A 14164-nucleotide genomic window follows, 5' to 3' on the forward strand; every position below is an offset into this window, starting at 1 on the left:
ATCTTCAGTACCAAGCAAATTAGTTGAAACTATAGTGAAGAACAGAATTATCAGATGCGTAGATGAACATGATGTGTTGGGGAAAAGTCAGTACAGCTTTTGTAAAGAAAAGTCATACCTCACCAATCTTTTAGGTGTCCCTAAATCTCTGACTGCCGGAATCTGAGACTGGGCAACAGGGGATGGATCACTCAAAATTTCCCTGTTCTGTTCATTTCCTTCTGAAACATCTGGCACTGGCCACTGTCAGAAGATGGGATACTGAGCTAGATGGATCACTGGTCTGACCCAATATGGCCATTCTTATGTTCTTGCATTCAGTTCTGTTACGCCTATGAGAGCGACGTGACTTGTCAATATTTTTAGGTCCATTGAAAGCCCTTGACAGCCTGATAAGGAGAAAGTGCCCTTATGTTTGCTTATCATATTATACCTTTGTTACAATGTACGAGGATGACTTCGCATCTGCAAAGCTGCCAAATAGGAAACTAAGGAAATAGATTTCAGAGTAGCAGCCGTGTTAGTCTGTATTTGCAAAAAGAAAAGGAGTACTTGTGGCACCTTAGAGACTAGATATAGTCTCAGGTGCCACAAGTACTCCTTTTCTTTTTAAGAAAATAGATTATCTCAATTATTTGCTTGAAGTTCCTTGATAAGATTTAAGATTGACAGAGAAGTGTGAGTGGCAGGCCAGCACTTGTAATGCTAAATAGAAGTCTGAGACTCAGGCTCATGCTACAGCACTAAAAAATAGCTGTGTAGATTTTTCTGGCTGGGGCTCTGAAGGCTAGGAAGAGGGGTGGGGGCACCAGTTCAGAACCAGAGTTCTAGCCAGCACCTGAATGTTTACACAGTTACTTTTTTAGTGCTGTAGCATTAGCCTCACAAGCCTGAGTCTGTAAGCCAGGCTCTGAGACTTAGAATCATAGAATATCAGGGTTGGAAGGGACCCCAGAAGGTCATCTAGTCCAACCCCCTGCTCAAAGCAGGACCAAGTCCCAGTTAAATCATCCTAGCCAGGGCTTTGTCAAGCCTGACCTTAAAAACCTCTAAGGAAGGAGATTCTACCACCTCCCTAGGTAACGCATTCCAGTGTTTCACCACCCTCTTAGTGAAAGTTTTTCCTAATATCCAATCTAAACCTCCCCCATTGCAACTTGAGACCATTACTCCTCGTTCTGTCATCTGCTACCATTGAGAACAGTCTAGAGCCATCCTCTTTGAAACCCCCTTTCAGGTAGTTGAAAGCAGCTATCAAATCCCCCCTCATTCTTCTCTTCTGCAGACTAAACAATCCCAGCTCCCTCAGCCTCTCCTCATAAGTCATGTGCTCTAGACCCCTAATCATTTTTGTTGCCCTTCGCTGTACTCTTTCCAATTTATCCACATCCTTCTTGTAGTGTGGGGCCCAAAACTGGACACAGTACTCCAGATGAGGCCTCACCAGTGTCGAATAGAGGGGAACGATCACGTCCCTCGATCTGCTCGCAATGCCCCTACTTATACATCCCAAAATGCCATTGGCCTTCTTGGCAACAAGGGCACACTGCTGACTCATATCCAGCTTCTCGTCCACTGTCACCCCTAGGTCCTTTTCCGCAGAACTGCTGCCGAGCCATTCGGTCCCTAGTCTGTAGCAGTGCATTGGATTCTTCCATCCTAAGTGCAGGACCCTGCACTTATCCTTATTGAACCTCATTAGATTTCTTTTGGCCCAATCTTCCAATTTGTCTAGGTCCTTCTGTATCCTATCCCTCCCCTCCAGCGTATCTACCACTCCTCCCAGTTTAGTATCATCCGCAAATTTGCTGAGAGTGCAATCCACACCATCCTCCAGATCATTTATGAAGATATTGAACAAAACGGGCCCCAGGACCGACCCCTGGGGCACTCCACTTGACACCGGCTGCCAACTAGACATGGAGCCATTGATCACTACCCGTTGAGCCCGACAATCTAGCCAGCTTTCTACCCACCTTATAGTGCATTCATCCAGCCCATACTTCCTTAACTTGCTGACAAGAATGCTGTGGGAGACCGTGTCAAAAGCTTTGCTAAAGTCAAGAAACAATACATCCACTGCTTTCCCTTCATCCACAGAACCAGTAATCTCATCATAAAAGGCGATTAGATTAGTCAGGCATGACCTTCCCTTGGTGAATCCATGCTGACTGTTCCTGATCACTTTCCTCTCCTTTAAGTGCTTCAGGATTGATTCTTTGAGGACCTGCTCCATGATTTTTCCAGGGACTGAGGTGAGGCTGACCGGCCTGTAGTTCCCAGGATCCTCCTTCTTCCCTTTTTTAAAGATGGGCACTACATTAGCCTTTTTCCAGTCATCCGGGACTTCCCCCGTTCGCCACGAGTTTTCAAAGATAATGGCCAAGGGCTCTGCAATCACAGCCGCCAATTCCCTCAGCACTCTCGGATGCAATTCGTCCGGCCCCATGGACTTGTGCACGTCCAGCTTTTCTAAATAGTCCCTAACCACCTCTATCTCTACAGAGGGCTGGCCATCTCTTCCCCATTTTGTGATGCCCAGCACAGCAGTCTGGGAGCTGACCTTGTTAGTGAAAACAGAGGCAAAAAAAGCATTGAGTACATTAGCTTTTTCCACATCCTCTGTCACTAGCTTGCCTCCCTCATTCAGTAAGGGGCCCACACTTTCCTTGGCTTTCTTCTTGTTGCCAACATACCTGAAGAAACCCTTCTTGTTACTCTTGACATCTCTTGCTAGCTGCAGCTCCAGGTGCGATTTGGCCCTCCTGATATCTTTCCTACATGCCCGAGCAATATTTTTATACTCTTCCCTGGTCATATGTCCAACCTTCCACTTCTTGTAAGCTTCTTTTTTATGTTTAAGATCCGCTAGGATTTCACCATTAAGCCAAGCTGGTCGCCTGCCATATTTACTATTCTTTCGACTCATCGGGATGGTTTGTCCCTGTAACCTCAACAGGGATTCCTTGAAATACAGCCAGCTCTCCTGGACTCCCTTCCCTTTCATGTTAGTCCCCCAGGGGATCCTGGCCATCTGTTCCCTGAGGGAGTCAAAGTCTGCTTTCCTGAAGTCCAGGGTCCGTATCCTGCTGCTTACCTTTCTTCCCTGCGTCAGGATCCTGAACTCAACCAACTCATGGTCACTGCCTCCCAGATTCCCATCCACTTTTGCTTCCCCCACTAATTCTACCCGGTTTGTGAGCAGCAGGTCAAGAAAAGCGCTCCCCCTAGTTGGCTCCCCTAGCACTTGCACCAGGAAATTGTCCCCTACGCTTTCCAAAAACTTCCTGGATTGTCTATGCACCGCTGTATTGCTCTCCCAGCAGATATCAGGAAAATTAAAGTCACCCATGAGAATCAGGGCATGCGATCTAGTAGCTTCCGTGAGTTGCCGGAAGAAAGCCTCATCCACCTCATCCCCCTGGTCCGGTGGTCTATAGCAGACTCCCACCATGACATCACTCTTGTTGCACACACTTCTAAACTTAATCCAGAGACACTCAGGTTTTTCCACAGTTTCGTACCGGAGCTCTGAGCAGTCATACTGCTCCCTTACATACAGTGCTACTCCCCCACCTTTTCTGCCCTGCCTGTCCTTCCTGAACAGTTTATAACCATCCATGACTGTACTCCAGTCATGTGAGTTATCCCACCAAGTCTCTGTTATTCCAATCACGTCATAATTCCTTGACATCACCAGGACCTCCAGTTCTCCCTGCTTGTTTCCAAGGCTTTGTGCATTTGTATATAAGCACTTGAGATAACCTGTTGATCGGCCCTCATTCCCAGTATGAGGCAGGAGCCCTCCCCTCACAGACATTCCTGCCTGTGCTTCCTCCCGGTATCCCGCTTTCCCACTTACCTCAGGGCTTTGGTCTCCTTCCCCCGGTGAACCTAGTTTAAAGCCCTCCTCACTAGGTTAGCCAGCCTGCTGGCAAAGATGTTCTTCCCTCTCTTCGTAAGATGGAGCCCGTCTCTGCCCAGCACTCCTCCTTCATGGAACACCATCCCATGGTCAAAGAATCCAAAGCCTTCTCTCCGACACCACCTGCGTAGCCATTCGTTGACCTCCACGATTCGACGGTCCCTACCCAGGCCTTTTCCTTCCACGGGGAGGATGGACGAGAACACCACTTGCGCCTCCAACTCCTTTATCCTTCTTCCCAGAGCCACGTAGTCCGCAGTGATCCGCTCAAGGTCATTCTTGGCAGTATCATTGGTGCCCACGTGGAGAAGCAGGAAGGGGTAGCGATCCGAGGGCTTGATGAGTCTCGGCAGTCTCTCCGTCACATCACGAATCTTAGCCCCTGGCAAGCAGCAGACTTCTCGGTTTTCCCGGTCAGGGCGGCAGATAGATGACTCAGTCCCCCGGAGGAGAGAGTCCCCGACCACCACCACCCGCCTTCTCCTCTTGGGAGTGGTGGTCGTGGAACCCCCAACCTCAGGACATCGCATCTCATGCCTCCCAACCAGCGGAGTCTCCTTCTGCTTTCTCCCCCCAGACATATCATCTGGTCCACTCTCCGCATTGGTACCTGTGGAGAGAACATGAAAGCGGTTAGTTACCTGTGTCTGTGTTACTGGAACCCGGACATTCCGCTTACCTCTTCTGGAGGTCACATGTTGCCAAGCTTCTTCACTGGCCTCTTGGCTCCTCTGTGCAACCTGCTCTATATCTTTAGAGCTTTGTGCCCCTAGAAGGCTATCCTGAGTTTGGTCCAGAAAATCCTCAGTCTCTCGTATACAACGCAGGGTCGTTACCTGTTGCTCCAGACCTTCAATCTTCTCTTCCAATATGGAGACCAGCTTGCACTTTGTACAGACAAAGTCGCTTCTGTCCTGTGGAAGAAAGACAAACATGGCACATCCAGTGCAGGTCACAACAGCTGAACCCCCCCCTTCCATATCACCTACCTACTATGAGTAGGTACACTTGCTACACTGCTTGCTACATCTGGATCTGGATGTAGATCTGGATCTGGATCTGGATCCTACTTGCTGTGTAAATGTACCCTGTGTCTAAATCATTTGTTTGGGTGTGCAAATGTTATAGAATCCTAGAAGATTAGAGTTAGAAGAGACCTCAGGAAGTCTAGTCCAACCCCCTACTCAAAGCAGGACCAACACCAACTAAATCATCCCAGCCAGGGCTTTGTCAAGCCAGGCCTTAAAAACCTCTAAGGATGGAGATTCTACCACCACCTTAGGGAACCCATTCCAGTGCTTCACCACCCTCCTAGTGAAATACTGTTTCCTAATATCCAACTTAGACCTCCCCTACTGCAACTTGAGACCATTGCTCCTTATTCTGTCATCTGCCACCACTGAGAACAGCCTATTTGGAACCACCCCTTCAGGTAGTTGAAGGCTGCTCTCAAATCCTCCCTCACTCTTCTCTTCTGCAGACTAAATAAGTCCAGTTCCCTCAGCCTCTCCTCATAAGTCATGTGCTCCAGCCCCCTAATCATTTTTGTTGCCCTCCACTGGACTCTCTCCAATTTGTCCACATCCCTTCTGTAGTGGGGGCCCCAAAACTGGACTCAATACTCCAGATGTGGCCTCACCAGTGCCAAAAAGAGGGGAATAATCATTTCCCTCGATCTACTGGCAATGCTCCTACTAATGCAGTCCAATATGTCGTTAGCCTTCTTGGCAACAAGGGCACACTGTCGACTCATATCTAGCTTCTTGTCCCCTGTAATGCCTAGGTCCTTTTTTGCAGAACTGCTGCTTAGCCAGCCAGTCTGTAGCAGTGCATTCTTTCATCCAAAGTGCAGGACTCTGCACTTGTCCTTGTTGAAGGAGATGTCATGCCATGAAAGTTGCTACAGTACGTGTCATGAACCAGAGCCTGATATGAAACAGGAATGCCTTGCACGTAGTTCACTAAAAAGTCTTTTGAAGTCTATTCATTGTAGTTGGCAGATTATCTTCATACTGTTGTTGTTTTTACTTAAACAAGTGCAACAAAGAAAATCTAAGGTTGTTTTTTTAAAGTGAGAAGTACCATAGATGCAGTTTCATTCTTGGAAGAGGATACCCATAGTATCTTAACCCATGTAACATTTTGTGCAATTGTTTAAATAACTACAATTGAACTTGACTTGAAATTCTCTGTGAACTCTTCACTTTGGGATTTCGACTGGTCAAGTCAAACTTCATAAAAAGCCTGTGCATATTCTAACATTTTCATGTTCCTACTTTTGATCATCAGACCATCTAGTTGTCATGCTGTCTGGAGTGGCTCATAACCATGAGTGCCAACCTCAGGGCAGACTGTCAACGAGGCAGGGCAGAGACCCCAAATGGGTTATATGTTCTATAATTAGATTTCACCAACCCAGTAACAAATGTGAACTCCCGGAGCACTATAACAGTCTTGTCATGGAGTCACAGAAGGTTCCTTTGGGCATTCCAGTCTATCTTGCCACCCAGGCAAGCGGGACTTAGTGATGGGTGCTTTACACCAAAGATCATAAAAGATTCAGGTTACTTTCAGTCCCAAGAGACCAAGTTATCCCAGCTTAACCATACTAACACACAGGTGAGCTGGACTGGTTTCCAGCAATGAATTTGTCAGTACTTGGCTGAGGCCGAAAGCCTTGGCAAGAGCTGACACCTGGTCTGCCAGCGTGTCACTAGTTAAAAGGGATTTTATTTTAAGTGGGACCTTTCTTTATGCCACGGAGATAGAGTGCATGTATGTCAGATTGTATTTAACACTTTTCTCTCATGAGTGAGTTACAGTACAAGTTCTTTCAGTACTGATTTAATAGAGCTCTTCATTAGTGTGGGTAAAGAAGACAATCCTGTGACAATGTTTCATGTTGTGCAATTCTTGGTGTTCCCTGTCATTGTAATATTTGTTTTGTGCAGTTTAACGAGGCTTAGATCAGCAGATGTAAGGAGTTTTGTAGAAAAGTCAGTAGGAGAGGCTCACACACTTTTAATCCTTTAATGGCATTTCAGTTTTTTTCTTTTAACGGTCTATATCAATAGTTCAACTTGGGGGATTTTAAAAAATAAACTTTAGTATTTGCAGCAGGTTATAACAGTAAGCCCCTGCTGACTGACGTAGCTTTTATCCACATTTCTGATATGCTGAAAGAAGAACCAGAATACTCTTGGATGCATCTTTTTTCAGCTACTTTTTATAGTGGTGGTATTTCCTTAAAATATACTTTTTAAAAGAAAAGCTTTCTGTGACTCTTGTGTGAGTTGTGACTTGGTATCTTCATTCTTCCCCTCCCACATTTGATTTTATATTTTGTAAAAGGCTTTGTCAAAATGGTTAGCTCCCAAATGATATTTTCAATTGCACTTAAATTTCAACCCTTTATTTTATATTAATACCCTATTTTTGTGTGTTCTTATAGGAGTGCTTCAGCTAGGGTTGCCAACCCTTCAGGATTGGCCTGAAGTCTCCCGGAATCAGCATCGATATCCCAGTCACTATTGAAAGCAAGCCGGGAGATTTTAATAGCCTAATTTAAGAAAATGACATTACGTCGTGTGTGGGGGAGGGGGTGAGAATCTCCCAGAATAGCTTCAGTCAGAGTTGGCAACCCTAGCTTCTGCTCAGAGTGAGTGTATGCTACTGCTTTAGATGTTTCCACAAATCCTCACTCTTAAAGTAGTGTGTGGACCCAAAGGCTTTAAAAGCAATTTAATGTGTAATCCGAGTCACAGTCTTGATGTAGTGCATGAGCTACAGAGGAAGAAAGGAGAACCCTCCTTCTCCATTTCTGTTTTGTTGCTCCCTGTTGTCAGACTGTGATCTGGTCACTCTTTTAACATTTTCCCTAACTTATTCATTCATTTAGTTCATTTTAGTCAATGGGACGTACTAGCGGAGTAAGATGCATCTGATTGTAAATATGCACAGTATGATTGGCCCTTAAGGTAAAGCAGGGTTTCCTAAACTAGGGCACTCCCTGTAGAAGACGGAGGGGAGTGCAGCCAGACTTCTCATTTGCTCTCCAGAGTTTGACACGTCATTGTTTAAAAATATCAGTCTCTAGCTGTTATGGTTGTGGGGGGAAAAAACTTTCAAAATGTGACCCAGTGTAAAAAATGCAGTGATGTTTTCCTGAGTTTGCAAAGACCTTGAAACAATAGCTCTGAGGTGTAAACTGCCCAATTAATGTCAATGGCTGCTAACTCAGAGGCCAATGATGATGCTTTTAAATGTTAACATTGTTAACAATTTCACTGCTCATTAAAACACGTTGGAGAAGAATTTCAAATTATAAAGAGATATCAAATAAAAATTTGATATGTTCTAAATATGCAACTGAATGTCGTATTCTAAAATATAGGGAGATCTTTAGCAGCACATGGCAGGGTTCAAAATGGTTGTGATTGTTTTCATTTTCCTCAGTTTAGCGCTTGGCTTTCAAAAGTTTGGGAAATGCTGTCAAAAAGGATTCATGCAGGAGGAGAACTCTGCCTGTAAGCCTTATTGAAAAGGATTCATCTAAATTGGATGAGTGGAATCACAAAAGTTATTAGCAACATCTGAAACAATATTACCTTTTAAGAATTGCCTCTGCAGATCCCTGGTCTTGGGGAAATACACACCTTGAACTGTCTGACAGGCTCTATGACTACTCAGTTGTACTGTTTCTCAAAATTTTCAGGTTGATGACTCGTTTTATTTAAAGTCAAGAATTTTCACAACCCCATTATACTTTTATTGTAACCGTATGACTATACATGCGTGCACGCGCACACACACCAGTGATTAAACCTACTGGTTGAGAAGCACTGCTATATTGGATTCACACTTTCACTGTGAGTCTAGAGGATTATAGCTCCTACCGCTATCAATTCCTTTCCTACCACTTTGGCCAGCTGATCTGAGCACCACTCATTCTTTTTGACTGTTATTGGACCATTTGTTCTTTGACTTTTCAAGGTTTGTGTGTTGGGTTTTAGCGTTATCAATGCACAGACACATTTGTTAATAGGACTGCAACATTACTCAGTTCTATGCTGGTCATTACCTCTTTTTATATCTTAAGTGTAAGGAAACAAGGAAATTCTTGTCTAAAGACAAGGTGGGTGAGGTAATATCTTTTATTGGACCAACTTCTGTTGGTAAGAGAGAGGCTTTTGAAAGCTTGAACAGAAGTTGGTCCAATACAAGATATTACCTCACTCACCTCATGTCTCTGAATAATATCCTGGGACTGACACAGCTACAGCAACACTGCATACAACAATGTCTTCTCAGTTACTGATTGTTCTCATACAAACCCTGATTAAAAGAAATCTAGATTAAAACTGTATATCTAGTAGCAATAAAATGGCATTGAAGTAGATATAAGGCATATCTTTTGATGGCTCTGAGAATCCCTTCATTTATTGGCAGGACAAACTTCCTGTTCTTTTTCATCCATGTTAGAAATTTAAATGACTTATTCCCTACTTTCTGACTGTGGGATGTCAAGGAGCCCTGCCAGACAAGCCAGCAAATCCTGAGACAACCAGTGGGAGGAAAGGATGATATTGTAACCATTTATTAGACTAGGTGTAAGGACTGATCTCTGTGGCATCTAGACTGCCCGGTATTCCCCAAATCATCCTCCTTCACAGATTTTGTCGTCCTATTCACTGTCTCCTTCTAGGAGATGAAAAGAAACTGGGAATTCTGCCCATTCTCCTCCTCCTCACACGGTTTACTCATATGGAAGTTGTATGAAGTTTTATATCATTGTCCTATAAATTCAGTCACAGCATTGTACATCCTGATTTACATCTGACCTAGACAAGTTATGAAACTTAAGGAAATTCTTATTTCAGCTCTATAAATCATGCTATATTGATTCACTTGTTTGCCAGAGCTCTTCCCCAGGAAATTGCTGCTGTTGGCTGTTCTCTGAACTAGAGATCTGCAGATAGGATACTTGGAGGAGAAAGTAAAGGTTCTCATATGTGACTGGAATCCTTGGAGTATATTGCCTCTGCAGATTCATAGTCACCCCAGTAGTCCAATAATCTAGATTCCTCAGGAGAGAGAGTAGAATCTAAGTTCTCAGAGTTTCTAACCTATTTGGAAGCTCAGAAAACCAGAGGATCATTGGAACAGAGATCAAAGTACTACTGATGAGGCATCTAATAAAGTTAAGATATTTTAGCCAGTGCCTGCAAACAGTAAACTTCCACTTCTAGAGATGTTGATGTGTGGCTTAATCAGATTAAAGTAGTAGTAGTTTCCATTACATTAGGATACTCTGCTGATTTACATTTTTGGAGAATGCTTTGTGCTTGAACAAAATGGTGGTAGGAGTGTGGATAGTTCAAATCAAATATGTAATTTCATATGACTCAATAGTCTTAATGTCTCAAATCCTATGGTGCTTGACTACTGTAAATTGTACTTTTTCCACTCTGCATATGGGCAGCATAGTGTAACTGGAAATCGTCTGGACTAAAATTAAATGGAATCCTGAGGGTAAATTCTGGCTTGGCTTTACATACTTCGACTCTTTAAAAAAATAAAATAAAATAAACAGTTCCTGTGAAAGCATATGATTGTATTAGATTTGAAATTATGTAAGTGCCAAACTTTTTGGAAATGTGCTATGAGCTTTTGGGTTTTAAATCTTGTTTTCTCAGTTTTATGGTTGTAGAGGAATAATTAAGTTTTTTACGCTAATTGTAACAAGTGTGATAGAAACATTTAAAAACAAAAAAAAACCCTTACATTCATCTCTCGAAACTAAAGTTTATAGACTTCTATTTTAACCCATTCAAACTAAGAGTATGTATGTGCCTTAAACCGAGTCCATTACTTCCATAGATTCTTTTTTCTTTTCTTGGGGGGGGTGGCCAAAACTCAAAGTACTTTTAAAAAAAAAAAAAATCTCAAGTGAATAATAAAATTTGAGGGTTTTAGTTAGTGTGCGCACACACATATATATAGTGACAAAGTTCCTCCTCTGCCTTGGTGGGTCCTGCGTTTATTGGCAGATTTGCTCACCTCAGAGATTCACAGCAGCTCTCAGTTTGGCCACTTTCGTGGCTCAAATCTGCTGTTCACTCAGTTAGCCTCATCACTGGCCAGCATGAGGAAAAGGAAGAACAACAATCCCCACATTCTCCGCTGATCCACCTAGTGGATCGGGGAACCGGCCAGAGACCTTCCCTCTGGTGGAACCCACAGTCCAGGTCCACTCCTCCAGTATCAAGTAGGGAGTTGGCGGGATGGGGGGGAACCCGGGCCCGCCCTCTGCTCCGGGTTCCAGCCCAGGGCCCTGCGGATTGCAGCTGTCTACCGTGGCTCCTGTAACAGCTGCATGACAGTTACAACTCCCTGGGCTACTTCCCCATGGCCTCCTCCCAACACCTTCTTTATTCTCACCACAGGAGCTTCCTCTTGATCTCTGATAATGCTTGTACTTCTCAGTCTTCCAGGAGTACACCTTCTCACTCTCAGCTTCTTGCTCCCAGCTCCTTGGTCACACACCACAAATTGAAGTGAGCTCTTTTTTAAACCCAGGTGCCCTGATTAGCCTGCCTGTCTTAATTGATTCTAGCAGCTTCTTGATTGGCTACAGGTGTTATAATCAACCTGTCTGCCTTAATTGTTTCCAGAAAGTTCCTGATTGTTCTGGAACCTTCCCTGTTACCTGACCCAGGGAAAAGGGACCAACTTAACCTGGGGCTAATATATCTGCCTTCTATCACTCTCCTGTAGCCATCTGGCCTGACCCTGTCATAATATATATATGTGTGTGTGTGTGTGTGTGTGTGTGTGTGTTATATGTTTCATCTGGGAACCTTTGGAAATCCACCAAGCATGGATGTGCTGAACCCAAAAGTGCTGATATATAATCCAGATGAATACGTTTGTATTAAAGTATTGGCTTGCACTTAATCTATGCAGTGAAGATTCAATTATTTGCAGTAGTAAACAATGATGCCCCATTTCTATAGGACTAGGAGATACTGTACATTCACAAGTCTACAAGATTGTTGTTAGGATACAGTTTATAATTTGGTATGCTTTTTAAGTTCTATTCTTTTGACCATTTTTATCATAAGATTTTTCAGATAAGGATATTTTGGGGGAAATTGATTAGGCTTCCTCACACACAGGGATGTCTAGTAGGTAACAATAGGACCAGCATAAAACTCCTTGAAGTTGGAGTTAACTTCAGCTCCTGATTGAAGTTAAAATGATGGTATGTTGTGATTCAAGCACTGAATTAAGCGTGGTACTTTTCAGAGCATATCTTGTGAAACAGGCATTATAATGATCAGTAGCTCATTGGGGGCTTTGGTAGCAGAGGCATAACTTCATATTAATACAATGGACTAAATTCTGTGTAGGTGTAAATCCAATAAGTCATTTATAGTTATGCCAATAGAGAATTTGGTCCAGTATGCAGGGAATAGACTCTTGTATATAAAAGTCTATCCAGATCTTTTATCTACATTAGGAAATGATGCTTCCCACCAAGTTAGTGCCCCATTTACATGTTTCAAAGCTATTCAAATGTATAAAATGTACTTCTGGTGTAGTAATGAGGCTATTTTTTTTGAAAGCTTAACTCAGGATACTTGTTTGATATCAACAGAATGGTCCACTTAAAAGACAAAAAACAAAGAAACAAAAACCATCACCATAATAGGGTTGTGTACAATACCACCTAGGAAGCTTTCAGACCAGTTTTTTATGGTTAAATGGATAAAAATATGGAGAAGTCTATAGTATTGTCACAGGCATTCAACATCAGTAGTTTCTCTTTGGTGGAAAGTGAAAGTGGTGGAAAGCAGAAAGTGGTGGAAACTAGATTAAAAGAGATGCTGAGCAAACTAATGACAATGGGCAAATTGAGCTCACTTGATTCAAACAGCTGTAGCTCATGAAAGCTTATGCGCTAATAAATTTGTTAGTCTCTAAGGTGCCACAAATACTCCTTTTCTTTTTGATTCAAACAGGAACTCAAAGAAAAGTCTCATGATAATGCTCATTGTGTTTCTGGTTTAATCATTTTTTAAAAAAATCTATGTCCATGATGAAGGAATGCCATATAGTACAGTGTATATATATTGTTAAAAAACAAGACTGGCTGTCATGAATTTTGGTTTGTATTCTTTTTTGCCATGGATGTGCAGTGTGACTTTGGGCAAGTCACTTAACCTCTCTGTGCCTCCATTTTTCTCATCTGTAAAATGGGGATAATTATACTTGCCAAAGTCAAAAGTAAATGCTACTGTTTGTAAAGGGCTTTGAGATCCTTGGAGGAGAAGACACTATAGAGATGCAAAGTGTTATAATTATTACTGTATCTTCACTGGTATGTACATCTACTGACATGCACATCAGAAAATGAGATGCAATTGAGTAGACAGTAGTTGATCAGCCATTCCGTTGCTTTTATAAAGTTATCTTGATAAAATAGCTGCTGAACCCTGCTTGATGACATTCCAGTTGAATTTTCATCCTGTGAAAAGACAGCTTTATCATTGTTTGTTTGCCCAGTGTTAATTTAGGGCATTGTATGCATGGTATTACATTCAGATCATCACACTGCTTTCTGATTTTACTCTAAATAAATATTTATATTGCTAGTAAACAGGAGAAGTGAGTGTTTTATATTTAAGATCATATTGCGTGATGCACATCTCTGGTGGTGGTATTCTGCTCCTCAGATTATTTCCTATATCATTTAATGGCAAATCGTATACTACCAGCAGAAGCTTTCAATGAAGGTTGACCAGAAGTTGGAGACCCTGAGATAGGAAATGGCTTCCTGATCGTGGACAACTGAGACTGAGGGTATTTTTTTAATTGTTACGGTTTTAGTGAAAGTGACACGTGAATAGTTCTGGAATACTATAGCAGTGCAAAGCAGGGAATGCAGAGTGAATTAGCTCTACTTGCAACTAGGAGGTGGGGGGTTATTTTGAACTTCAGCTTGAAATCTTGGTGGTTTTTGTTTTTGTTTTTTATGGTTCATGTCTTGTGGCTACAACTCAAGAAGTTCTCAAAATGTACTGATCATAAATTTTGTCAAACGAGTGCCCACATTGTTTGTTTGTTTTTTTTGCTAATAAGGACGTAGTATAAGCTGTGATTGTTTCTTCATGAATCATCCAATGGGAAGTAAGAATAAGAATCGTGTAGTAGCATCTTGCTGACAAACCAAGGCTC

At 42.7% G+C, this 14164-nt stretch overlaps 1 protein-coding gene across 4 annotated transcripts in view; it reads left to right on the forward strand.

Annotated features, from left to right (window-relative positions):
• The window catches only part of FZD3 (frizzled class receptor 3), a 107269-nt gene that overhangs the window by 83927 nt on the left and 9178 nt on the right, over nt 1–14164 (forward strand). The gene's annotated exons all lie outside the window — the stretch shown is intronic.

The sequence above is a fragment of the Dermochelys coriacea genome, chromosome 3 (assembly GCF_009764565.3).
Source record: "Dermochelys coriacea isolate rDerCor1 chromosome 3, rDerCor1.pri.v4, whole genome shotgun sequence".
In the NCBI taxonomy this organism is placed as follows: domain Eukaryota; kingdom Metazoa; phylum Chordata; order Testudines; family Dermochelyidae; genus Dermochelys; species Dermochelys coriacea.